The 25,425-nt window shown below is 43.4% G+C and overlaps 1 long non-coding RNA gene across 6 annotated transcripts in view; it reads left to right on the forward strand.

Annotated features, from left to right (window-relative positions):
- The window catches only part of LOC308200030, a 101,319-nt gene that overhangs the window by 55,800 nt on the left and 20,094 nt on the right, over window positions 1–25,425 (forward strand). For all 6 annotated transcript variants that reach the window (XR_013955174.1, XR_013955175.1, XR_013955176.1 and 3 more), the window contains one exon: window positions 10,004–10,186. This is a non-coding gene — a long non-coding RNA (uncharacterized lncRNA). The remainder of the gene's footprint in view (window positions 1–10,003; window positions 10,187–25,425) is intronic.

Raw genomic sequence — 25,425 nt, forward strand, 5'->3', positions numbered from 1 at the left:
TGAAGAACACAGAATACATTTCCATGCACTCTGCTCTTCCCTGCATTAGCACATGTGCTTGTGCTGTGACTCAAGGCTGTTGCCTTGTGTGATATTGCTTGCTGCCTAACTTAAGAGACCAATGTCCTCCTTGTTACAACCTCCTTTCAGGTAGTTATAGTGTGTGTTGAGGTCTACCCTTAGTCTATTCTCTAGACTTAGAGCCCCAGTTTCCTCAGCTGTTCCTCTTATGTCTTGTTTTCTAGTTCCTTTACCAGCTTTGTTGCTCTACTCTGAATGCATTCCAGCAACTCAATTTTTCTTGTAGTGTGAGGCCCAAAACTGAATGAAATACTATTCTGGGTAAATAAGCAGAGGAACGTCCACTCCACAGGGAAAATGTGGCTGCAGAATTTACTAACTAAGCTTTTTAATAACTTCCTCCATAGCACATCAGTGGTGAGATTGCATTCAAGGAATTTCCCCTATAGAAGGGGAAAAAATGCTCTAACAGTCTGTAATGAGGTAAAGGTTTCATCCTGCTTCTGGCACCATTCCATGAAAAGGGTGATGAACCAGGAGAAGTCTATGGATTCTGGAAGCCACTAGAAAATCAGCAGATGGAGCTTTTTCAGCCTTCTGATTTTGTAGAGGCCTCTGAAATCAGAAGGCTGGAAAAGCTCCATCTGCCTAGGCAGTGTCTTCAGCAGAATACCCTTATGATCAAAGTAACTCTAAATAAAATTGGAGTAATTTTGCCACACTATTTTAGTTGAAATGGGCTGGAATGGTTGGTGCCTGCTCATTCAAGACAGCTGTGCAGTATGAGAGCGAAGGCTGAAATCACTAAATTGGTGGGAGTTTGGGGCTTTGCACAGGGCTTAAGCAAGTATCATTTGCTCTATCAAAAATATTTCATTTTAGCTTGATTTGGCAGCTGTACAGTACATTGGATTTTTTTTGTCAATATGCTGGAAGCTGCCTCCCCCATATGCCATCGTGGTCCACAGAGGCATGGAAGACTCTATTCTTCTCTTTAACTCTCTCTTACTCTCTTTTCTTTCCATGTATGTTTTCAGTTAAGCAGTGGTCTGGCTTTCAGGCAACTGAACTGAAGGGTTCCCCATGCTGGTTAAATAAAAAGTTCTTTCATAGTCGTAGGATAAAAGGGAAGGGCTGGGAAGAAGTGGGTCACGTCCAGGGACGCACAGACGCTGGAACCCCCATCCCTCAAAGACTCACGCTGAGCTTCCCAGCTGAGTGGGGCAGTATGTGGAGCTCTGTTTGTCATTTGTTTGATGTCCTCTTTATTTCCTGTTTGTTAAGCGATCTGAAAGTAAAACAGCCAGCCGAGCAAACAAGAAAAAAGAAAAAGTCCTTTCAGAATTGTAAACGGGGCCCAGCTGTGTAAGCTGGGCTGCGCAGACACTGACAGAGGCTGCCAAGGGACCTGTGTGTCTCGCGTCCTTCACTCCACAGGTGCCCAGCCCTTGCAGAGTGCCACCCTCTTCTTCTGAGCGCCTGGATGCTTGGGAGCATTCCTTGGGAGGGACTGAGTCACCCCTGGCACAGCCCATTCAGCCTCAGGGTGTATCCGGACTAATGGTGCTGGCGATAAGGCCAGGTAGCAGAAGCACGCAATGGGAAGGTCACCTCAATCGTCTGCACGAGTATCCTGTGGGTGGTCAAAGGAAAAGGGCTTACAGAAAAGATTAGTGCTGGAGGATAAATGACCTGCAAGGGCGTGAGCTGACTAGTCCCAGTATGACTTGCGGCTGGGTACGTAATAGCCATAATGAATAGCACAGCATGGGTCTGTAGCGGCGAAAAGAAAAATCCCTGATGCTGCAGGAATACAGGTTGTGCAGGGTGCTGTCCTGGGAGCGTTTGCTTTGTTTGGGAGCAGAGAAAAAAGTAGGGAGAGAAATCCATACACACTGCTGCGATCAATATAGAAGTTAGACTACATAAAAATAGGTATCTGCAGACCACAGGTGGGTAAATAACTGCCCACCTCAACACTAAGATAAAGGTGATAATACTCAAAGATAAATAGAAGTTATTTTCTGAAGCCTGAGTATATTGACAATGCTTTGCTTTTTTCCAAGAGACTAAATAGTATTAGGTGAAGGGGGAAAATATCTCTGCGTTTGAATGTTTATTTTTTTTTAAAGAAAACGGTAGGAAAAATATTCAGTGAATTAGCCTTAGCAAAACGTTATGAAGGTCAGCATGGGTGAGGGAAAAGTACGTTTTTCCTTCTGAAAGAAAAATGTCACCCTGACACCAACCATTCATAATCTCCTAAATACTTGATTGCTGTGTCTATAGATAGAGGGTTTGAAAACATAGACTCATTTCTAGGCTCTGTTACCAGTGTGTTCAGTGACTTCTGTAAAGTCACTTCTTCCCTTGCTTCACCTTTGCCATCTGCAGGAGATTTTCTGGTGGAAAACACTATTTAAGAGCTATTTTCTTCATTTACTTGCAGAAGGTGTTCCCGGCAGCAGACAGCCAGTTTTCCTTTCCTGACCTGCTCCTCGGCTCGGGGCAGAGCACGCAGGAAGGAGCTCAGACAGGTCCGGCAGCCCCAGCGAGGGCCTGCGCCAGCGCTGCGTGGCCTTCTTTCTTGTACAGTTCTTGCCTCCCGCCTCAGCATGCCAGCCGGTCATGTCCCACAGGCCCATGGGAGAGGAGGACAAATGAGCCTGAAGTGAAACCCAAAACATCCCATCCCTGTAAGGAACGATTTCCTGGCCTATGCCAGGTGGGCAGGTGGGAGCAAGGCCGCAGCCAGGCTGGCAGCCCGCTGCTGCCTGCCTCACCCACGGCCCTTGGCTGTGTGGAAATGCTGTGGTACTGAGGATCCCAGCGGCGGCACGTGAGTAGGCCACCGTATTGGCGAACTGGAAGGAGAACACAGCTGCAGAACGTTTCGGGACGAGCTTAGTTATGTCCTTCCTGCTCTTTGCAGCTCAGCTTTTGCCCCTCCCCGCGTCTATGCTGGTGGGGAAGGAAAATGTGTCCTATTGAAGCTTACTTTCTGGTCTGAAACATAAATATTTACATGGTGCTCAGTTGTGAGAAGCTGTAAGCTTCTCATGCAAGATGGGAAAAAATGTTTTTAAAAGCAAGGGAGGTGCAGCAGTTAGTGACTGGATAAATACCAAGGACTGTAGGTGAAAGTGTGGTGATGTTAGCGTTCATGAAGACACATAATCCACAAAGTGATTATATGAAGGTGCTTTATTAGGTGCCGGAAGTTAGGGGCATGCCTGTCCAAATCGAACTTCGTCTGATTTGTTCTCTTAGTTCTTTTTTATCTCCTAAGATACTACATATGCATTAGGTTTCACAACTCGTCTATGCATATTCATTTCCTAGCTCCGCCTAGCCTCGCTTTGTATGCTAATTATCTTATCAGTCCTTCTGCGCTTGTGTACTACTCTCTGGTGGTCGTCCGGGTGGTCGTCGGGATGAAGTAAGATGTCTTCATCAGAGTTGAACTTTTTAAACTTTCCTTCTCACGCATGCTCTCTGAGCCCTCGGTCTCAGTCCAAACCGCAAGGTTGGTTTGATCCAGTTCCCAGGGTCCAAGAAGCCCCAGTTACCTAGATGTCTTGCAAATTGAGCATTCTTTTAATCCTCCTTACTCCTCGTCATGAATCGGTGCATTCTCCCATGCTATCCTTGCACATATATTTTGTATCTTCCAAGCGCAGCCTTGGAACAGTACATCGCAAATGTAACATATTAAGCAATATTGTATTATTTCTTCTTCTATTACTAACAGTGATGGATTATTCTTTGCTCCAGAGAGCACATGAAATGGTATATGAGAGTAAGTAAGTACAAAATCTGTTGAACTGTATCAAAAATCAAGATTTGAGGAAAAAAGATCCTGAGCTCATTGCAAGACTGAAGTGTATGTGGACTGTTTACAAGACTTAAGTGTGGGGGGACTACTTAAAGTAAAGGGTAGGATATTTCTAAGATAACGTATGTCTAAAGCCCCATACCAGTCAGATGACAACTTCCTAATGGTTATCAATAGGTCCTCTTGGCCTTGAGCATCAGCTCTGAAATGCTCATTGCACAAGATCAGAGTCAGGACTCAGTTCTCTTCCATGCCTCTCCTGCTCTCTGCAGCCAGTGGCATCTATAGTCTGTCTTTTTGCAATTCAAGGCACTGAAGGTGTTTGTAATATTGGCTTTCAGACCAAGTTGCACCAGAAGATGCCCACCTTTCTAGGTGGTTTTCAGAAAGCCCCCGCAGCCACCCCTGCCAGCTACTGCCTCCTTGTTTCACCATCACTGCTGGCAATTCCCATAACAACAGTGTTTCTGACCCTTATTTGCTGCCTGTGTTCCTTTTTCTAATCTCAGGCCTGCTTGCTTTTGGATTATAAGCCAGGCATCTCTGTGTCATTTTGCACCAACGCTTTGTCCACCTCAGCTGCCTGGCCTCCCTCTGCTTTGTCCCCAGGATCTTCTCTCTGCTGACAGGGCCATATCTGTCGCAAATCAAGCTTCAAGTTTCCTTGTTCTTCCTTCCTCTGTCTCTTTCACTTGATCTTTTTAACTTGTTCTCTTGCCAGCTAATCTATCCCCACCTTTCCTCTACCTTCCAGCTGATGCTTCTCCCATAGGACATCCTTCTTTTCCACCCATCTTTTCTATTAGTCTTACAGTAATAGCTGATGCGCTGAGGTATCAGATATGGTTTTCTAACATCACAACACAGTTATTTAAAAACAAGCAATCAAAACAAAAAAAAAAACAAACAAAAAAAAAGAAAACCTGTATTTACTGGTCTCTCTAAAGAGAAAGTTCACTCCATCATAGTTAGGGAAACGTTAACGTTTTGGCTTTCTGAAAGCTTAGTTCTCTTTGAAGCAGGGATATAAAGCACTAGGTGTTTGTTCTCCTAAGAAGCTTCATAAAAAATAGATTATAGGACACGTTCCCTTTGTATCTAGAAACGTTCATCTTACCTATGCACTGCCAGGCAGAAATAGTCACATAGGGTTCTGGTGTGAAGCGTAGATGGCATGGAAAGTTGATCCATATGTGGTGAGTCTGACAAATCAGTGACTGCTGTAAGCAGTAAGCTTTTGGAGATCACAGAGGGCTGGTGGGTTTTGGTTTAATGCAGCCTGATTAGGTGATTGCACCCTGCAGCTTTCTCTGCATTTTACTCTGCCAGAAAATAGCTGTTGCCACGTGAGGATTTTGTAGGCTCCCTTATAGGTCTTATTCTTGTATAGATGGGCTGGCTGTAGGCAGACCTACATGAACAAAACGCTCGATAGAAGAAACTCACTTCAGGGCAAAATACCTGCTCATTTATCCTGAGGAACACACCGGCTGAGTGATGAGATGATATAACAGCCGTGCTGGTCACACTGCAGAGTCACTTGCTCTCCTGCAGGGACAAAAGCAGATGTGGAGGGGACATGGCAGGATGATGTCAGTCACCCCAGAGTGCCTCTACTTGCTTTCTCCCAGGCTCCCATCTTTTGTGACTTGGGGTCTGCTCCCTGGGCATGCAGTGCCCTTGGACCAGGTCTGAGCACCCATCATGTGCTGGCCCAGATCAATGTGGTAACTGGTTAAGACAGGGAGACTCATCCCCTGTGAGTCCGTTCCCTTTCCTTAGTTCCCATAGGGAACTCATTTAATGGCACCGTGGGGTTACTCTTGTTTCATTGCACCAGAAGTTTTCTTTCAGTTTAAAAATGTGCAATTAACTTTTTCATCTTGTTCACACAGCCTCATTATTAGGAAGTTCATGGGCTCGTTTGTTTTTAAGGCAGACACTGTATCTGTCTGCAGTCTCAACTTTTACACCTTTTTCTCAGAATCCTTCGAAATAGGGTAGCTCTACCACTGTGTTTGGGGTCTTCCTTGCCATTCTCCCCTGCTTCATCTTTTATTTAAAATATTTAAACTAATTCTGGGAAGTTCAGATGAGATGAAAGCTTTCAGCTCTAATATTCTAGATGCAAATCCTATTAAATTCCAAACCCTACACCAAGCAACACTGAACACTGGGAATAAAACTGAAATGAAGACAATCAATCACTCTCAAGTCAGTCTAGCAATCCATACAGACACACTCTGTGTGGTCTCATCGCATTCATATTAATGGACAGATATGCCTCTTGCATTATATTCCATACATTACTGTGTAATTAGAAGCTTATTGGAAGCAGTAGGCAGTGTGCCAATATTTGTGGTGTTCAGAAATCACTCTGGTATGTGAGGAAAAAAATGTTTATTTCAGAAAGGCACTTCCAGCTGCCTCCAACAGCAACAAAATGTGGTTCTGGAGGCTCCTTCCCCCACCTTCTGGGAAGTTGAACTACATGCAGGTAAAATCCTTAGGGTTTAGAGTTATAATAAAATAAATCCTTAGGAGTCACAAATCGAACCACAAAGGTGGTTGTTATTCCCGCACTGCACGTGTGGAGTTATCCTAGCTGCTCTGGTAGGGAGCTTTGTGGAAAGGCTTAGGGATGGCAGCTGGAAAAGACAGTATGAAAGTAAGCACGAGCATGCCAAGGCTGCAGGTGTCGTGCATGCAGGCATAGGCTGTACGGCAAATCACAGGTAACATTAAAGTCTTAAAGTTTGGTTGGAATATCTGAACATGGCATTTAAATATAAATAAAAAAGGGATGGGATTTGAGTCTGCTTTTCACCTATTGGTCAGAAGTTCATTCCTTCAGAGGGGTAAGCATTCACCACAGCAGCTGATGGAGAACATTTGCCTCACGTTTAAAGCCACGAGAAGCCACTCCTAGCTCCGTCCTCACAGTTCGCCCCATAAAGGAAGGCCTCATCCTAAAATGAAAATATTTTCTCTCCAGATATATTAGTGAGTGTGATTCTGAATGTGAGACAGACTCTAGAAAACAGAGCCTGGACATTAGTTATGAACTCTGTTTCTTTTGCTCCTTTTTCAATTTAGCATACTTTTCATGATCTGAGCCCCTTGTTCTCTGGATATATTTCTACGTATTGCTGCCAAAAGCCTTGTGGCTTTATATTCCTGCTTTCATTGATAAGTGATGGTTAATCACCTGCAGTCCTCCCTCATTATTCCCTGTGATATTGTTCCCAATTCTCATGGGAGTTGCTGAAGTTCTATATAGAGTACTTCCCCAGCTTCAAAGGCATGAAAACATTTGAACTGTAGAGATTTCTGTAAAAATGAGACGAGTATTTGTGACTGGCAATTGTTACCGTGCCAGAAATTTGTCTACCAAATTCAATGGTCTTGTTTGGAAATAGGAGGTTCTTATCTTCAGCAAGTTTCTAAACAGGTCCATGGCAATGGAGAAGAGTATCCATTCCAGACTGCAAGCCAACCTCCCTCTTTCAAAATGCAAAAAGAGAAGAAAAGAAACGATGTTCTCACTTAAAACTCTTTCAGACATAGGCAAAGACTTGTCCATTTTTCTTTTTAGTCATTGGATACTTTCATTGGCTTAATAAACTTTAAATGTTGGAGTCAATAAAAGTCTAGACTTTGCCATGGGGTCAGTAGTTGAAAAAGACTGTTTTCTCTCCTGACCTCTGACTTTCAATTTTCTCCCTGCTTATGGCCAACTAAGAAAAGCTGCCAAAGTTTATAGGCCAGGTTGGCTCATTTAACCAGAAGCGAATCTCACCTCCACACTAAAGCACTGGGGGTTTCCTCTAATACAGTCAATGTCAGCTATAACAAGTCCCTGTTAATAATTAACTGAATTTCTGTTGGAACTGCCTGAAAATTTCTTTTGCTTCTTGTCAGGTACCATCACTGTGCAGTAGCGTGCTCTAGTGTAATTGGCTGCGTAATGGGCAAGTGCATCTGTCTTGTATGACTTGACCATTCTTTCACCGTTTTCTCTATGGCACAGCATTTCAAAGAAATGCCTAAAAGGGCAAATTTGTCATGTTGCCTCGACGTAGTAAAGGCTCGGCAATGGGCGTGGCACTGTGTTGTATAGTAAGCATATTTTTTGGTGTGTTCTGGCTAATGTAAGGTGTAACACAATGTAATATCTCTGATCACTTTGCTCTGGTAGCACACCTTATTTCAAATGAGTTTGCTACAGCTCTTGTATTTTCCCTAGGGCTCAGGACTTAGGTCTTTTCTCCCCAGTACAGTCTGTCATCCTGACGCGGCATATTTAGACCAAACAGACCCCTGTTCCTTGGCTGACTTCTGACTCTCCAGATCGCTCCAGGATACTGTTTATGGCTGCTTTCTAAGCCCATGGCCAGGCATGCGTGGGCTGACAGAGCTACTGAAAAGAACCAAGATGTTCCAAGACTTAGACTTAGCTGGAGGGGTTTTATCAGCATAAACATGGCAAATCCAAACAGAGTCCAGCACTTGTCCCTGTCAGCCCTGCTGGAAATAATAGCGTGTTAGGCTGGTAGTAAGTGGGCTATACAGAGTACATCAGCAAAGGGAATCTTGATATGACTCATTTCTTACACTTGCTCTTAGTCACAGCTGTACTCCTGAGTCTCGACACTCCTGAGGAAAGACCTAAATCCATACTAGAAGGAGCAGGGGAGCAGAGCATTTCATTTTCAGATCAGCCATTCTGTTTGCCAACCGCTAGTTTCTTTTGTACGGAGTTATGCCGGAAATAATAATCTGTTTAAAAAAAATAATACAGAGGGTCATTATTATTATTTAGTTTATTTGTTATATGTCACTAATGTGGAGCAAGATTTATTTTTTGTTTGGGTTCCAAAGGAGAAAGGTCATTTGTTTTGCCTGAAGGCTCAAGATTTAGTCATTGGTGTAGTTATTTTCCTGGTTCCAGCACTGTCCTTTCCAGGATATGTGTCCTGCTATTTAAACTATCCCCTCAGTTGAATAGACTTAACTCTGTTGGAGTTCATGTCCTGACCTGCACCCAGCATCACATGAGATTGGATTTTAAAAAACAAAGCCTTGAGGATTTGAGCAGCTTTAGTCTCCTGGAAGAGACGAGGAATACATGGGATCTCTGAACTGATAGGCTTTATTCCTCGACCTAACTAGGTTTTGCCTTTTCATTCTAATGTGACAGAAAATAAAGTATGGTCTCAGTATTTCCCAGCTTATGAGGGCTCTCCGCTACTGAAAACCCCATATACCGCACATCGACAGCTCTCCAAAATTCTGTGGAAGCAGACTGTGTCAAGTCTGTAAATGCTGAACCAGGCAGGGCAGCAGGCTGGGACAGGGCTCACGCAGACTTTCTTTGCTGAGAAAAGCTGCTAGTTCTTATGAGGTACCTTGGAGAAGCCTTAAGATAGTCTTCTTTCACGTGAGAGCATCCATTGAGCTGACCCCCACTTTGCATTTATTGGACTGTAAACCTCATTTACATGGTACAAAAAACGGGAGCATGTTAAAAAAAAAAAAAAGCATGCAGGTATTTTTGCCATCTCATGTGCCTTTGTATTGTGTGAGTGATTTTAGAAATCCGCTGTTTCAAAACCTAAAATTTTGCCGTGTAGTTGCACAATGCTGAGGTGCTGTCATGGAGCTCGCTTTCCCTGCAGGTATCTCACTGGCACGTTTGTGTTCAGAGCTTTGTGCAGTGCTATAATGTCTTTCTAGTTTCAAGCTCAGCTGAAAACTGCCTCTCAACTTTTGCAGTCTCTACTCAAGTTCTGTGAGGAAGAGGGTCTTAAATGGAGATGCAGGCTTTGAACTTGGGGTTGTATTCTAGTTCTCACCCTGACTTCCAAGGCAGAGGCCTGTTTTAATTGCTTGGTATTTCAGTGCTTGGTCAGCATCATAAATTCTCATATTGAAGTGGGTCTTCGACTCTGTTAGCAAATGGATGTGCAAATGCAGACCAGCATTTGTAAGAAACAGCACCTGGAGGTGATCCCTGAGGTCTGTATGTGCAGGTGTGTGACTTTTGGTCAGATTTGAAAAAGAAGGGAGCACTTGCACTGTTATGGCTGTTGAGGTTCTGAGGTTGGGAGGACTGTGCTACATGATGAACCCTCTTCTTTCCAACAGGCCCTCTTGATAGACCTTGACCCTCTCCCTCCCAGAGCTGAGCACGGCTGTGACCTGTCATTGCTGCTCTGCAATCTCCTGTGAAAGGCACTACCAAAGGTAACTCCTGCTGCTGGAAGGAAGGACTACTGGAGGACCAACCTATGCTGCTTCCTTTTCCTGAGTGAGAATTGCCTGCTTCAGGTATTAATAATTCAAAGCTGATATTTCTGCACCATTTAGGAAGAATCTGGTGGCCCAAATGGCTCCAAGAATAGCTTCCCTTCATTATTTTTTAATGTGAACATTTCAGTTTATTTCATCATCCAGGGATGTTCTTGCTAAAATGATATATGTCACCCTGCTGGACACAGATGAAGCATTAAACATCCTACACTAGTGTTTTTACTTGAACGTTCGGTTGACAGAGAGCGAAAAGTCCTGTCTCTCAAGATCGTGTTATCTCTATCTGCCTCTCCAGAGGTATAGATATAGTATTGTGAGATCTTGATATTGTTGTTGCAAACAAGTGGCCTGCAAGCTGTCCTGTGCACTGCATCGGTTACGTGCTTGATGAATGTAAACCTTCCTGACAGATCTCAGGGAGGCTGTAGCTGCTGCAAGATCTCACTGTACTACAGAGCACTACCAAACAGCAAGGAGTCTTTTGCTGCGAATGTTTCCTTGAGGTCATTGCAACAATATTCCTATCTATCACACAAGCAAACCTCTGCGGTAGCATCACTTGTCTGTCATGTTTAATTTGAAACACAGCTGCGAGGCAGGCTGTCAGTGTAAGGAAGAAACATCAAACTGCTGGGGGAGACTGTCTTTAAACCTGCTGCTGGTTACATCCTTGCTACCCCCAAAAACAACACGTGGAAAGGAACCCTTCCTCACTGTGTTCATTTTTGTTGTTGTCATTGTTGGTTTTGGTTTTTTTACAACAGGCTGTATTCTGAGGACAAGTAGCTGGACTCTTTCCTCAGGATAGTCGTTCTGTTATCCTTTTTTTTTTTTTTCAATCATACTGATGAGCCAGCTGGAGCCCAGCCTGAGAGACAGGCATATGAGCAAGTATATAGAAGAGGACTGTTGCTTCATACGCAGTCTCAATACGATGTAGAAAACAGCAGGTGGCTATGATGAGCTGAGCACAAGGTAAGAGTGAGAGAGCTGCAACTGGTGTATGAAGCATTACTCAGAGCAGAGCAGCTCCCAAGTCATTCTGTGCAGCTTGTAAGAAGAGAGGCTGGGGGAAATTTTAATTTTACTTTAAATGAAAGTCTGTTAGCCTATTGCACAACAAAATCAGGTGGTGGGGACACTGGCAAATATTTATTGGCTGAAATACTATGCCAGTATTTACTGCCTTTGTGCCTCCCCAGACTACCAAAAATTTGTGCCTAAACTATTAGATGAATAGTTATAATAAAGCTGTAGGTTGCTCTTGGATGCATCAGTTTCCAGTCCCATGTCCCCCCCAGCCCTCCCACCCCTGGGAAATGTATTTCTCAGTCCACGCTATTTCCCAGTAGGGTAGGTAGGGCACTGCCTGGTGGCTCAGCATGGCAGAAAAATGTTGGAGGTCCAGTGGGGAAGGTGTTTCTCCACCTCTTCCATCTCCACCTTCCCCACTCCAGCCATGTCTCCCCTACTGTTTTGCCTCTGGTTGGTTCATTTGGTGCTCGCTTGGACACGTAGGAAGCAATTTAACTAACAGAACAAAAAGCTTCACAATTTTCCTGGCCAGCTAAATCCAACCAGCTGCTGAGGCTGGTGCCTGGCAGACAGGAAGGGGTCGGGCTGCCCAGCTAGGGGCAGGAACAGGAAGAAAAAGAAACGCACGAGAAGAGGGAGGGTCTTTTGTCTTGGCTGTGACCAAACGCTGGTGCCAGTGAAACCACAGGAATGGTCTGAGCAGGGGGGGATCCAGGATAGAGCCTTGGTTCCTGGATGGTTTGGTGATGGTGGAATGCTAGACATCCAATCCTGCTCTTCACAAAGATAACGTGCTGCACGCCATCACAAATCAACCCCAGTTGTCTGAGAACCCTTATTTCTACACAGACAGATTAAAAATGGAAAGTAGTCTCCTCAAGATGTTTTTAGGATTTGCTTATGAGCTATCAAGTGTTGCTTGGTTACATCTCCACACATCTCTAGAACAGAAGTTGTATTTACATTTCAGAAGATGGGAAAAATTTCCCTCTGTAATATTTGATGTATTACAATGGCCATGACCATCATTTGTTTGGTTGTCACAGGCCTGTCACTGGACTGGCTGATTTGGTCCACCCACAACGACAGACCCGAGTGAGTTGCATTTAGGTGATGCACTTTTTTTTAATTTATTTTTTAATATTCTCTAAATACAGGTGTGTTGGAAAAAAATATATTGATTTAGGAAAGTGCCAACTCTGCTCCTAAGTTAGATGTGTAAATGCATAAAGCTCTTATTTTATATGGAGCTGTGAAATATGGAGTTTTGCTGAAATTATAAACAAACAAAAGTCACACATCCAATTAATATTTTTAATTATTATCACTATGGTTATGTTCCTGGTGTGGACTGCTTGAACTGTCTCTGTTGTGATGAAATTTGCTCACCAATGTGCTTTCCCTTCCTATGATCTGAGACATCAGCCTTTATCTAAGCAGCAGTCTTGGTGGCGTCAGGGGGAATTTTGCCTGCTTTAGAGTATCTTTGTGGAAGCTCTTTGACCCATTTTTCAATGATACAGCTTGCCAGGACTGTGTGAGCGTTCTGATATACCTTCCCATCCATACACACGACTATGACTGCTGTCTTTCAGAGCCACAACGTTTTAAAATGCGTTTCTCCAAGCATTCGGTATCTGTCTGCAGACAGAAGTGAAGAGCCAGCAGAATTTAAAACAAACAGACAAAAAACTTAAAGCATTGTTTGTTTTCTTGTTTTTCCTTTTTCCCCAGATGTGCTATAATTGGTTATTCTAGTTCATCCTACCTTCAGAACCTAATGGCTGAAAACCTAGGGTAGGAAGAGGCCTGGAGAAATTTGTGAAGCCACTGTTTTCTTTCTGTAAATTACTAAAATCTTACAGGTAGAAGAATGAATTTAACCTTATAGGAACTCACCAGTGCATTTAGCACTGTCTTCCTTGAGGATTTTCAGTTACCAAATAAATCAGTACATGCAACTGTAAAAAAGCAAAGTGAAACTTAATCTTTACCTGTTTATTCAAATCGCTGGAAGCTTGAGGCACTGCTGATGAGCTGCAGCCATGCAGTCACGTCCGCCAAGGCTGTGCAGATAACGCGTGTTTATTTGATAGCTGAACCACATCTTACTCTCATTAGTTGGGAATGATTCATGAGGTCTGAGAAGGCTTTTCCAACTCTTTTTTTTTCTTTTTTTTTTTTTAAACTTTGGAGTGGCTAAAGTCATGTCTGAAATACATGAGAACCCTGGCCTGATGTAGGAAGCAACCTTCCTCGTTTCATGCCCTGTGCCTCTTCTTGCTGAAGTTGCATTTGTTATTTTCACCATCTTTCCCAGCACTGGAAATGGGGAGTCTCTCAACAGGGAGAAACGATAGGAAAGCATCTGGGGACTGTGAGTGACATAGTGCATCACCTGGGGAACTACTGTGGGTACCAGTGAGGGACAGCAGCAGGAGACTGGGTGGGCAGGAAGATCCCACCAGGGAGAAGAAGTCCTGTCCATGTTCGCAGCCCAGGATCCCCTTCTAGATCCTGTCCTCTAGGGAGGGCTGAGGAAGGAGGGCAGTGATGGAGCTCAGAACTCCCTTGTTGCTGCTGAGGCCAGCAATAAATATTTGGCCACCTCACTGCCCCAGGAGCCTCTGCATTGTTGGTGCACAGCAGGCAAGCTTCAGCAGGAAGGGCGGGCAACATTCGCTCGCCAAAAGCACGTTGTGGGGGTGTCTGTTGGGTCTGCTCTTAGCATTTGGGAAAGAGTTCAGAAAGTCTGAAGTCTTTTAAAGACTTTCTAAACTAATACCTATTTCTTGAGCATTTCTTTAGCTGTAGGAGGTTATTTTCGAGAAAACAATGTGTACTTCTGCTGTGGTCTCTTAAGAACCATATTCCTAGTTTGTTCTTTTTTTTTTTTCCCCCAACAACAAAAACTGCAGAATAGTACAAGAAAAACTCAAAAGATGAGGGTATGTTTTACTGATGAAGAGAATAATTTTAAATTTGCAATCTCTTCTAAATAGGCACAGAATACCAAGGACCTTATAAAATTTCTAATAATTAAGTGCAATTACTGTCCTAAATTTCCAGACGTGAAAATTGAATATGGATTCTGGTTTCTGGAAACAGTGTGAGATAGCAAGTTATTAAAGCTATGAAGCAGTTTGCAGTGTGTAATAAATACATATAATTACTTGCAGAAAATGGGATTACTGTCGTAAAAAGAAATTGAAACGCTATTACCATCACCATATGTCACAGTTTGTGTTCTACAGTAAGTCACAATTCTGATAGTTCATTTATAATGCTGGCACGTCAGTAAGGAGAAAACTAAGGCTTATAATAATATTTTCATTTAGTATAGAGGTTTTCATAAGACAACAACAACTTGAATCTGCTGTTACCTTAACTTTAAATCTCTATTTATTGAGAAAAACCTGTTGAGGAATTGTTCTTTTCTAGCAGTGGAGGCTGAACCAGCACCTTCCACCTCCTGCATTGCTCAAGGGCTATACAGGAAGGTGACAAAATTAATTGGGGTGTTGGAAATGGTTGTTGATAGTGCTAGAAGGTTAGGCAGATGTTATTGTGCATTTGTGTTGGAAAAAGACTGGTGAAATGGGTAACTTCAGCAGCACACTGAAAAACATTCAGATTGGGAGGAAATTATCAAGTTGCAGCAGTAAAACAGTGGATATGACAGACATCAGTTCATAACAGTGTTCAGTTGTGTTAGACTTGCCATAAAATATCTGTTTCTTGGGGGTTATTGAATGTTTGGAGAGCTGTTTTCCACTGAACCAGCCTGTCTACCCACTAATTTCTTGGAATCAGAACTGCTGGATTGTTACACAGGGTCCAAGGGCAGATTAAAAAAATAATAATAATATTAAAAAAAAAAGCATGCCTGCACTGAAATAAGAACTGGTTACCGTCTCTGGAATTCATGGAGAATCTGAATAACACATGAAGCGTGTTTGGAAGCGTTCTGCATAAAAGCAGATAGGGGTTTCCTGAGGTTGTATTTCAGTCTGAGCAGACCATCGGCCACAGTTGAGAAGAGCATCATGACTCCTCGCCCATAACGAGCTCTGTGTGTCATCCTGCTCGCTCTCCAGGTGCCTGCGTCCCCTCATTTTCTGCAGGCCGGATGAGGCCTACTTGGCTCCGGGGTGGCTGTGGGGCTGCTCCGGGCTGGGGCTGCGCAGCCCCTGGCAATGCTCCAGCTTTCCACGAGGGGTGCAGGACCCTCTCCCGGGGGCCAGCAGTGCCCCTAACCCAGCTCATCAACCCATGGCCACAAGTGCCGGGCGTGGGGCTCCTGCACCAGCTGGAGCTGGGGTGCTGTGAAGTGCGTGCTTGGGTTGACCTCTAGTGGCTGTAGGGAAGAGAGGGCCAGACCTTCAGGTGGGCGAAGCATGAATGGCTGTGCTGAGCTCTTGGAGCGCCCTCAGCCCGGCTAACCTGCCATGGATATATGCATTACCTTCTGTATGCTGATCCCTGGATGTAAATTAACATTCTGCGCTTGACCTGTTTTCCTGTGGGCCTTTCTTCCAGAAAGGATGTGTTTTCCATATGAAAGGTGCTGCCCTAGCACAGAGCTGCAATACTATGAAGGCCATAATTCATGACTTCACGTCCATGCCCTTCATGAGATAGCTTTTGTGATCTCCTACGATGTGCTTGGTCGTTTCACATTCTTGATACGCAGTCTTCTACCTCCACGAGCACCTTGAACAAGACTGCTCAGGAAACCATCTTCACGGGGCAGAATGGGAGCAGGGCATGCCTGAGCTAGGCTTTCGTGAGCCATTGTATTAGAAACAGGGATTTAAAGATCTGTGGGTTGTGTACTTCGGGTATGTACTTCTCTTCCGGTCAAGGCATTGACATTTTGGTTGGGATAGGAAAGATTTCTGGACTTTTCAGAAGATTCTGTGAAATAACTCTTTATTTCCCCTTTTCATTGAGAAGCAAGAGCCACTTAGTGGTGTTGCTGATGGTACAGGCAAACTGAAAGGATCATTGTGATCCTGTATAGTGGAGGCCCTGAGGCAGCCCTTGGCGTCGCATTGCTGAGCTGGAGCTCAGCCCGGTCCTTATGCCTTCCAGGTAGATGGTCAGCCTCACTAGAGCCTGTCTGAGGAAGGCAACATTTATCCCAACTTTATCTCATAACTTAGCTGTAATTGAATCCAGCATGGAAAGCCTTGGATTGGAAACTGTTGGAAAAAAAAATCAAAACAACAACAACAGTCTCACACCTGTAACCAAAATTGGGCATAAATAATTGATAATAGATAAAATTTGCTGAAATATCTCAAGGATGCTATCTGTCTTCTTGCCAGTTTTTATACTGAATAACCAAAAGGTTTTAGTGGAGATAGATGACATATTTAACATCAGGTACTTTGTGCACACTGTTCTCACAGTTGCCTGTAATTTTAAAATTGCACTGGGGACTAAAGGAGACTAGCGATAGGAAAATGAACACCAGGGTAATCAATACAGCACTCCAAAAGGGAAGCAAATGGAATAACGTGTCTAGCACACATCACGATAATACTGAGGAAGCTTCACCACCTGCCCTCCACCTGGGACCCTGCTCATGCAGGGTCTGGCAGGGACCTGAAGGCTTCTGCGCTCTGGTGCGTGTCTCGGATGTGTCCAAGCTTTTCTTGTAGAGAAACTGCGGTGCAAGCATGATTGCTCTTCTGAAGCTCTTCACTGGCCTCAAGACGCGTGAGGCTACAAAATAACTGAACTAGAGATGATATTCCTGATAGCCTTTTTTTTTTTTTTTCAGATATATCACCTGGTTTAAATAAAAGATTACTTTTTCTCATACACCTGTCTTGTTAAGAAGAAAAGAGTGCGGTATAGAAGATGATGGCTGTATCCTGGATACAGGTGTGAGTGTGTTGCCTGTTAATGTCAGTGAAATGATGAGGCAATTTCTTCCCTTTTTGTCAGTCTTTTCCTGTAATTAGACAGAAGCTAATGAGTAACCTGATTTATATGTTTAGTTTAGGTTTCTGTGAGCTTTAGATGATAGGAATCAAGCAGAGTGCACAAATTTTAACTTGTTTGTATAGGATCCTGTAAATCAAGACCATAGATTTAGATTTCCTGATCTTCATCTCACTTCTTTAACATATTTTTGAGTAAACAGCTGAGAGCTTAGGGCTTCTGTTTACTGTCATTAGCTTCACTTCTTCTACACATTACCAGCTTATTTTACTTCCACATTATGCCTGTGAATTAACACATCAGGTCAGTGGGTGGAATCTCATCTCCTTTGAAATCAGGGGGCAAACCCCCTTTTCACATGGGCTGGTTAGGAGTTCAGCCTGACTCTGACCGCTGCAGTAACACATTTTGTCATACAGTTAACCTTCCCCACTCCTCCTGTTAGTCCTCCAAATTGGAAGAGTCGAGTATGTCTGGTAATTGATAAGCAGATTGCTTAAAGGCCCCGAAAGCCTCTGAAGTTAAAAACCGGTATTAGAGGCTGATTGCAAATTCATCCAGCCAAAAAGCACGTCATAGGGATGGGGCTGGTTATGTTTAAGCAGGAGGCCTGCAACTTGCATTTTTTCATCATTGATGGCATAATATTCTTACTGCCTTCTGCTGTAAACAATTTTAGTCTAACAGACATCAGAGTTTGTGTTTACACTCAAAAAAAAAAAAAAAGTAATTTTTATTGTTAAACTTCTTTCTGTGGTCTGTCTTTGGCAGACTGCCTTACTACTTATATGGTATGTGTTCAAACCAGAAACCTTGAACAACGTAAAACAGTTACCAACTTCTGTTTCCAGTGCTCTTGTTTCTTTAGAGGATGTGCAGTCAAATGAAAACAATAACATAAATTCAGTGCCACAGCAGCTATTTTCAAGAGGAAAGTAAAAGACAGCTGTAGAGAAACCTGTATTTTCTGCTTATTATTAACAAAGTCGCTGTTCTGGAAAGCTTTGTGAAACTTGTTCTGAATTTAATCTTGCTTCTGAAGGCTGTCTTCCTAGAATATGTAAATATTGAAAACCAAGAAACTGAGGAGGAGGAGGGAATGGAGTGAGTCAAAGTCATTTGTGTTTATTGTTGGAGCCGTATTGTTTGAGGTGCGCTGATCAGAGAAATAGCGTACAGAAATGTCAAGCCATTTGTAAATCAGAGGTGTACATGCACTCATCTCTCCACTGGTGTTTTTCGTGACTGGCAATGTGAAGAACAGATTTAACTAGGAGGAAGCTATATATTCATCCCTTTATACGAATTAATATGATTATCGACCCCCCTAAGCAATATTGTTATGTGTTTGGAAATTTCTTTGTGAATACTTATGCCAAAAATCATTATTTCCTAAACTAGGTCCAAATAGCTTTTGGTATTTCTAGCTGTGGGATATTTGAAGGCTGAACTGAAGTCTCTTCATGTGATGGAAATAATCACTGTGTAGTGGAAAATAAACACTGTCCTTTGTAGTGTCTCTGTTTAGAGCAGGCAAATGGCTGAAAGTATTATGCAAAAGTTTTTATTCTCCTTACTCTCCGTTTTGAGGTAACAATCTTAGCACCCCAATCAGTGGCTTTTACTGTGTAGCAGTCCTTTGTGCGTTCTTGCTTTCAAGTAGAGCAACTTCCTTAGTCTGTAAAAATTCTTCATATTCATTGAGAGCATCACAAGCCATCTGCCATTCTTGAACTCCCCTGAAAACTCAGCTCTGCTGGTCTCAGCTTGACTTATAGGAGTTTTTCTTCTCTCTCTCCCCCTTTTTAATTGTATTATTCTATACCTTCTATCCTTCTATTGTGGGCAGCTAAAAAATATCTAAGATGGAAAAAGGTGTGCCAAATGACTATTTGATTTGTTAATAAATATATAAATAATCTACCAATTCCTTGCCCGACTTGCTACATTTTGTTAAGCATTCGTTTCTGTTCTTCCTTCTCAATTTTGTGGACAAAGGTTGGAAGAACGCATGTCTTTTGAGCATGGCACAATGTGCATCAAAAGCAACGTTCCCACCCACTTAAGTGGAAACAGCCAGATGCCTAAATGTCTGCTTGACTGAGGTGGGAATACTGAGGTTGTATTCCTTTCTTTGGAGGGGAAACATTTAGAGACATTCAAAATTAAATAGCAAATTTCTCTTGGAGAGACTGTTGGAGTTTAAAGACCAGACTCTCTTGACAGTAACAAAAGAACCCCCCTGCTCCCCGCCCCCCCCCCCCCCCCCCCCCCCCTTTTTTGAACAAATTTAATTGGTTCTTTTGCCAGGTAAAGTTCAAATGTAATGAGACATTTTGTTAATGCGGATGTTGTTGTGTGTGTGTTGTATATCCATGTCCTTGAAATGTGGTTGTTATAGCAACAGGCTTAACTATTAAACAGGTTTTTGTCTTATATCTGCTTCATAGCATGTAATGTAATTAGGATTTGCAGCATCTTTAAATATCATGCTAGCTAATCAAGGATACGAATATCACTTACCTTCCTAAGTAAATTAGCTACAAAGTATTGTTTTTCCCCAAAGGCATTATCTCTACAATGTGTGTATTGTTAGTCTGCCTAGTTCTTTCTGCCTTGATGTGAAGAAGAAAAAAAAAATTAATCTACATATGCGGAGTTAAAATGTGCCAAAACAGTTAGATTTCTGGAAAATCAGATTCCAAGTGTAGCCTTTCAGCATTTGAAAGTCTTATCCAAACTCTGCATCTGCAGTTCATAATTCACAGTGCAGTGCTAGCTATCACTGCGATCACGTTGCTCCGAGCCTGTTCTGCAGTGTTCCCAGCACAGGACTGGGTTAGACAAGCAGTCTGGTGAAATGCGTACTTTTGAGATGTCATTTTGGATCGGCTTTTCACTTAAAATTTTCTCAAAATTAAACTCTTCTCTGCTGCTTGTGTTTTCAGCTCAAAATTAAACTATTTGCAGAATTACCTGTGTTAGGATCTGAAGGTGGGAGTGATCTCTGAAGTTCATTTTCCCTCCCAGCCCCTAATCTACAGGAGGGTGAGGGTGGGAAGCGAAGGGAGAAACCTTTAATTTCTATTTGCATCACCAGGTGTGCCCCAGGCAGAAACAACACAGCCATGGAAAACGTTCTGCAGTCCCCAGCCATGGGGAGCTGAGCGCAACAGCACAGCAGTGAAATGCCACCATAAACACCAGAAAACAGGCAATATGAGGTCACCCACAGATCAGACTGGTGCTGTGGTCATTCTTGCAGGCAGCAGCTCCTCGTGGCCATGGAGCACTTGACATAATGTTGTTCTCCTTCCATCTGAAGTCTGCCTTTTGGAGCCCTTGGCTTTCTTCTGGGCTGTCAGTTTGGGTTGCTTTGTTTTCCTTTGAGACTCTGAAAAAGGAAAATGCTGCTTAATGTGAAATAATTGCTTGCAGGAAGAACTGAGCTTGTGCTGCAGTTTGTACAGCAGCTTGATGGGTTGAGGGGCCTTTCGAGGCAGCTTTGTTGTCGCTTGCTCTTTACAGCTGAAGTATTTAACTTCCCTGGCTGACAACATGTCTTGTGACTAAGGATTTGTGTCTTAGAGTTTGGATCCAAACTCTGATGACTGCAATGAGAGAAGGCCTTAAAAGTCCTGAGGAAGGAGGGGGCGGGGAGGTGTACTGTATTTAAAAATAAGAAGCCTGAGGTCTAATCATTACAATGAGTATTTGCACAATCAGGTGAGCGTGCTTAGAGAAGGCAGACCTGCACTGCAGCCAGGTAGCAACTGGTGCAACAAGAGACTTTTAGCCATTTGTGCATTTTAAGCATCATCTTTGCATATGTCATTGTAGCAAATGAGCATATACAAATGGTTTGAAATTAATTTTTGCACAAACTAAATGCTTCTTTCTGGGACCTCTGGTTGGAAACTTCACACAATATTGATAGTCTTGTTAGTGGGTACTATTGTTCTGCAAGAAAAAAGTGCTACTGATGAATTTTAACTAATTATTTTTAATAAGTGAACTTTTCTTCATCAAACTTCCTGGGTTTAAAATGAGTAATAGGGGATCTGTTACTCTGAAGGCTGCAGGGCTGTATGGTTATTCTTATGGTATGGAGCCTCCAATACATTTCAGTAAGTATGTTTCCAAAATTAGCAGATATGCAGGATTTGCTCATTTGTTGCCATGTGCACAAAACCAAATTTGTCTAGGGTTAACTTGCTAAGCCTCCAGACCAACTTTTAATGGCAAGATGACAAACGGTCTCTGGAGACAGTGCGTTTGGTTTAAGGGAAAGATGAATCTAGGATGAAAGAAACAGCATTTTTGCTCTTTCCATTTTGCTTGTGTTAAAAATAGATGGGAAATCTTAGTCATGCCTTTAATGGCTGTCTTCAAATTGGTACCATAAGTTTGTAAATTGTCTTCTGTCAGCGTAAAAAACAGCTATTGCCAAAACTCATATGATACGCTTGCACAATATGACCTTTTATTTTTGAAAATGCAGTTTTCAACTCAGCCTCCAAACTCTGAAATCCCTGGTTTCAGAAACGTTTAATTTGCTTTGCAAAGCTCTCTGCTGTTCTCTCAGTCTGTGCTCTCCCCGTAGCTCATCCTACATGAGGGTGTGGATGTTTCTTCTTGATGCTTCTTCTCCTGCTCATTAATTGACCCCTGGACTGACACTGGCAGAGGTGTTGGCTCCTGCGGGAGGACAGGCACCGGTGGGAGCAAACCAGCCTGGATTCCCTTCTGGAAACGAAGCAGTGGCAGGACCCACAGAGGGAGAATTGCTCCCCTGGGGCTGCTGGGACCCAGAAGTTCCTGCCTGAGTTGTGCTCCATGGTGTGTAGGAGCATCACCTCTGCCCTAGGCTGGTGGCATGCTGCACAACTTCACAGGACCAGCCTTGAGATATAGCTGGAGGTGCAGGATCCCACCAGCACCAACTCACCCTGCCTCCTTCTGGCACTGTGTATGGATACTGCCAGTCTTCCTACACGTCCTGAGGCAGCAAAGAAACATCTACCAGAGGTGGTGACAGGTGATTCAGCAGGAGCTCTGGTGACTCATCTAGCTGCTGAGGAGATTAAAATCAATTCCTGCTTCAGAAAATGACAAACTGCCCTTTGGTGTCACCCATTAATCTACAGCGACTGCTGGGCTGGAAAAAAAACAGTCCCTATTTGTTAACATAGCCACGAGAGGGAGCTCATAAATCCCATGACTGCAACAAGGACATATGGAAATGGACCAATGTAGAGATTTTAAATTCAATTATTAGAAAACAGCTGGTTGTTATTTAATTCAAATAAACTTTTTTACACTTTCTGAAGGTTTTTTAGAAGCTTTCTTGAAGGTGTTAGTATATTTAGCAGACAAGTTGATGCAACACCATTTAGGTCTTGTTTGAGATTATTCTGTTTGTTGTATTTTGGTTGAAACTTAATCAAATTCTTCTCTTAGTTTAATTATATATATAGATAGATAGATAAACTCCTGCTTCTCATGTTCACAGATTCACAGATTCACAGATTTCTCTAGGTTGGAAGAGACCTCAAGATCATCGAGTCCAACCTCCGACCTAACACTAAGTACTCCACTAAACCATATCCCTAAGCTCTACATCTAAACGTCTTTTAAAGACCTCCAGGGATGGTGACTCCACCACCTCCCTGGGCAGCCCGTTCCAATGCTTAATAACCCTTTCGGTAAAGAAGTACTTCCTAACATCCAACCTAAAACTCCCCTGTCGCAACTTTAGCCCATTCCCCCTCGTCCTGTCACTAGGCACGTGGGAGAATAGACCAACCCCCACCTCTCTACAGCCTCCTTTCAGGTAACTGTAGAGAGCGATGAGGTCGCCCCTGAGCCTCCTCTTCTCCAGGCTGAACAAGCCCAGCTCCCTCAGCCGCTCCTCGTAAGACTTGTTCTCCAGACCCCTCACCAGCTTGGTCGCCCTTCTCTGGACTCGCTCGAGCACGTCCATGTCCTTCCTGTAGCGAGGGGCCCAAAACTGAACGCAGTACTCGAGGTGCGGCCTCACCAGAGCCGAGTACAGGGGCACAATCACTTCCCTCGACCTGCTGGCCACACTGCTTCTTATACAGGCCAGGATGCCGTTGGCCTTCTTGGCCACCTGAGCACACTGCTGGCTCATATTCAGCCGACTATCAACCAATACTCCCAGGTCCTTCTCTGCCAGGCAGCTTTCCAGCCACTCATCTCCCAGCCTGTAGCTCTGCTTGGGGTTGTTGCAGCCCAGGTGCAGGACCCGGCACTTGGCCTTGTTGAACTTCATGCAGTTGACCTCAGCCCATCGCTCCAGCCTATCCAGATCCTCCTGCAGAGCCTTCCTGCCCTCGAGCAGATCGACACACGCACTTAGCTTGGTGTCGTCTGCAAACTTACTGAGGGTGCACTGGACGCCCTCATCCAGATCATCAATAAAGATATTAAAGAGGACCGGCCCCAGTACCGAGCCCTGGGGGACTCCACTAGTGACCGGCCTCCAACCAGATTTGACTCCATTCACCACAACTCTCTGGGCCCGGCCATCCAGCCAGTTTCTAACCCAGCGAAGCGTACGCCAGTCCAAGCCCCGAGCAGCCAGTTTCTCGAGGAGAATGTTGTGGGGAACGGTGTCAAAAGCCTTACTGAGGTCAAGGTAGACCACGTCCACAGCCTTTCCCTCATCCACCAAGCGCGTCACTTGGTCATAGAAGGAGATCAGGTTCGTCAAGCAGGACCTGCCTTTCATAAACCCATGCTGACTGGGCCTGATCGCCTGCTTGCCCTGCAAGTGCCGCGTGATGACCCTCAAGATAATCTGCTCCATGAGCTTCCCCGGCACTGAGGTCAAACTGACAGGCCTATAGTTCCCCGGGTCTGCCCTCCGGCCCTTCTTATAGAATGTTAGATTGTTGTATATATGTTGTATATATTGAATGTATAGATGTTCAGCACTATCAGTACAGAAACCTCAGCTACAGACAATATTATTCCACAGCATTGACTGAGTTTGAATATGCATATAAAATGAGGGCTTCCTTTCCCTAGAATTTAACTTTATGTATGTATAAAATGAATATATATATATATGTATATATGGTCAGAGCTGACCAGTGGTCTTTAGAAGAGTGGTGCAGGCTTTTGTGGCTCTACTTCAATTCCTTTAAATTTGTATGAAGTTCCAGAGGAAGTTCAAAAAAACAAAGGGGACCCAGAATTTCTGTCTTTAATAGCACATTGCAAAACAACTGTTTGGAGAGCACGTGAGAGGATGGCACTTTTCAGCAAAACCAGCCGCTAACTGATGGACATTACAGAGGGTTTTTTTGGGCAAGCCAGCAGGTCTTTGTCTTTTTGAGTTGCCCATGGGGAGATGATACACCGTCCTCAGGGGCATGTGATAGTGCTGAACGTCAGAAGCAGGACAGTGCAGCGTGTGTCCCATGTTTCATTCCTCAAAGACCTACATGCTAACATACTTTTCATAAGTTATATGCAAAAATTTAATCACACCTTAATCAATTGGAGAAAGAATTCACAAATCTTTCTGAACAGCAGAAACTGTGCAGTTGGTATGCTGAAGGGAATAATATCTGGTAATTAATCATCAGTTTAAAATTTTTCTTCTTTTCTATTTTTTTTCTTTTCTCTGTTTAATGTGCTGGTGATGCAGGTGTTAGCTGGATATTTTTTCAATATCATCTACATTCCTTAGGGTATCTTGGAAAGAAAAAATAGTCTTGAAGCAAAAAGCGCAGTAGTCCTCAACTTTTCATATATCTATGTAACTCTGGAGTAATTTCAAAAGTTTTCTTTTTTTCACTTTTTTCCACTTAAGTTTCTAAAATGCGTAATCAGCTTCATCTTGCGATTATTCTCATTTATATGTCTGATTTATTTCCCTGACTGGCCCTTTAGCTGCATCCCTGAGTTCATCCCCTCCAGATTCCCACAGTTTCCCCAATCAGATCTGAAGTTTGCTTTGGAGGGGACCCTAGATTGTTCTCCTGATGTATAATCCGTAACTCCCATTTGTGTGAACATGGAACGGATGACACAGTATAGAGCATCCAGGTGGCTGTCATTTTTTCTTCTTCTTTCAGGGTTGCTGGTTGATGTCTGAGAAGTTACGTGAACTTTTTTTTGCTGAGAAAAATGTGCCGTATTGATGGAATTTTCAATCTTATTCAAATGTCAGGCAATCTGCTGGCAGAAATTAGCGTTTTCATCTCTTGACTCCTCCGACCTTAATAACCAACAGAAAT

Source organism: Anser brachyrhynchus (genome assembly GCF_964034855.1).
Source record: "Anser brachyrhynchus genome assembly, chromosome: 9".
NCBI lineage: Eukaryota > Metazoa > Chordata > Aves > Anseriformes > Anatidae > Anser > Anser brachyrhynchus.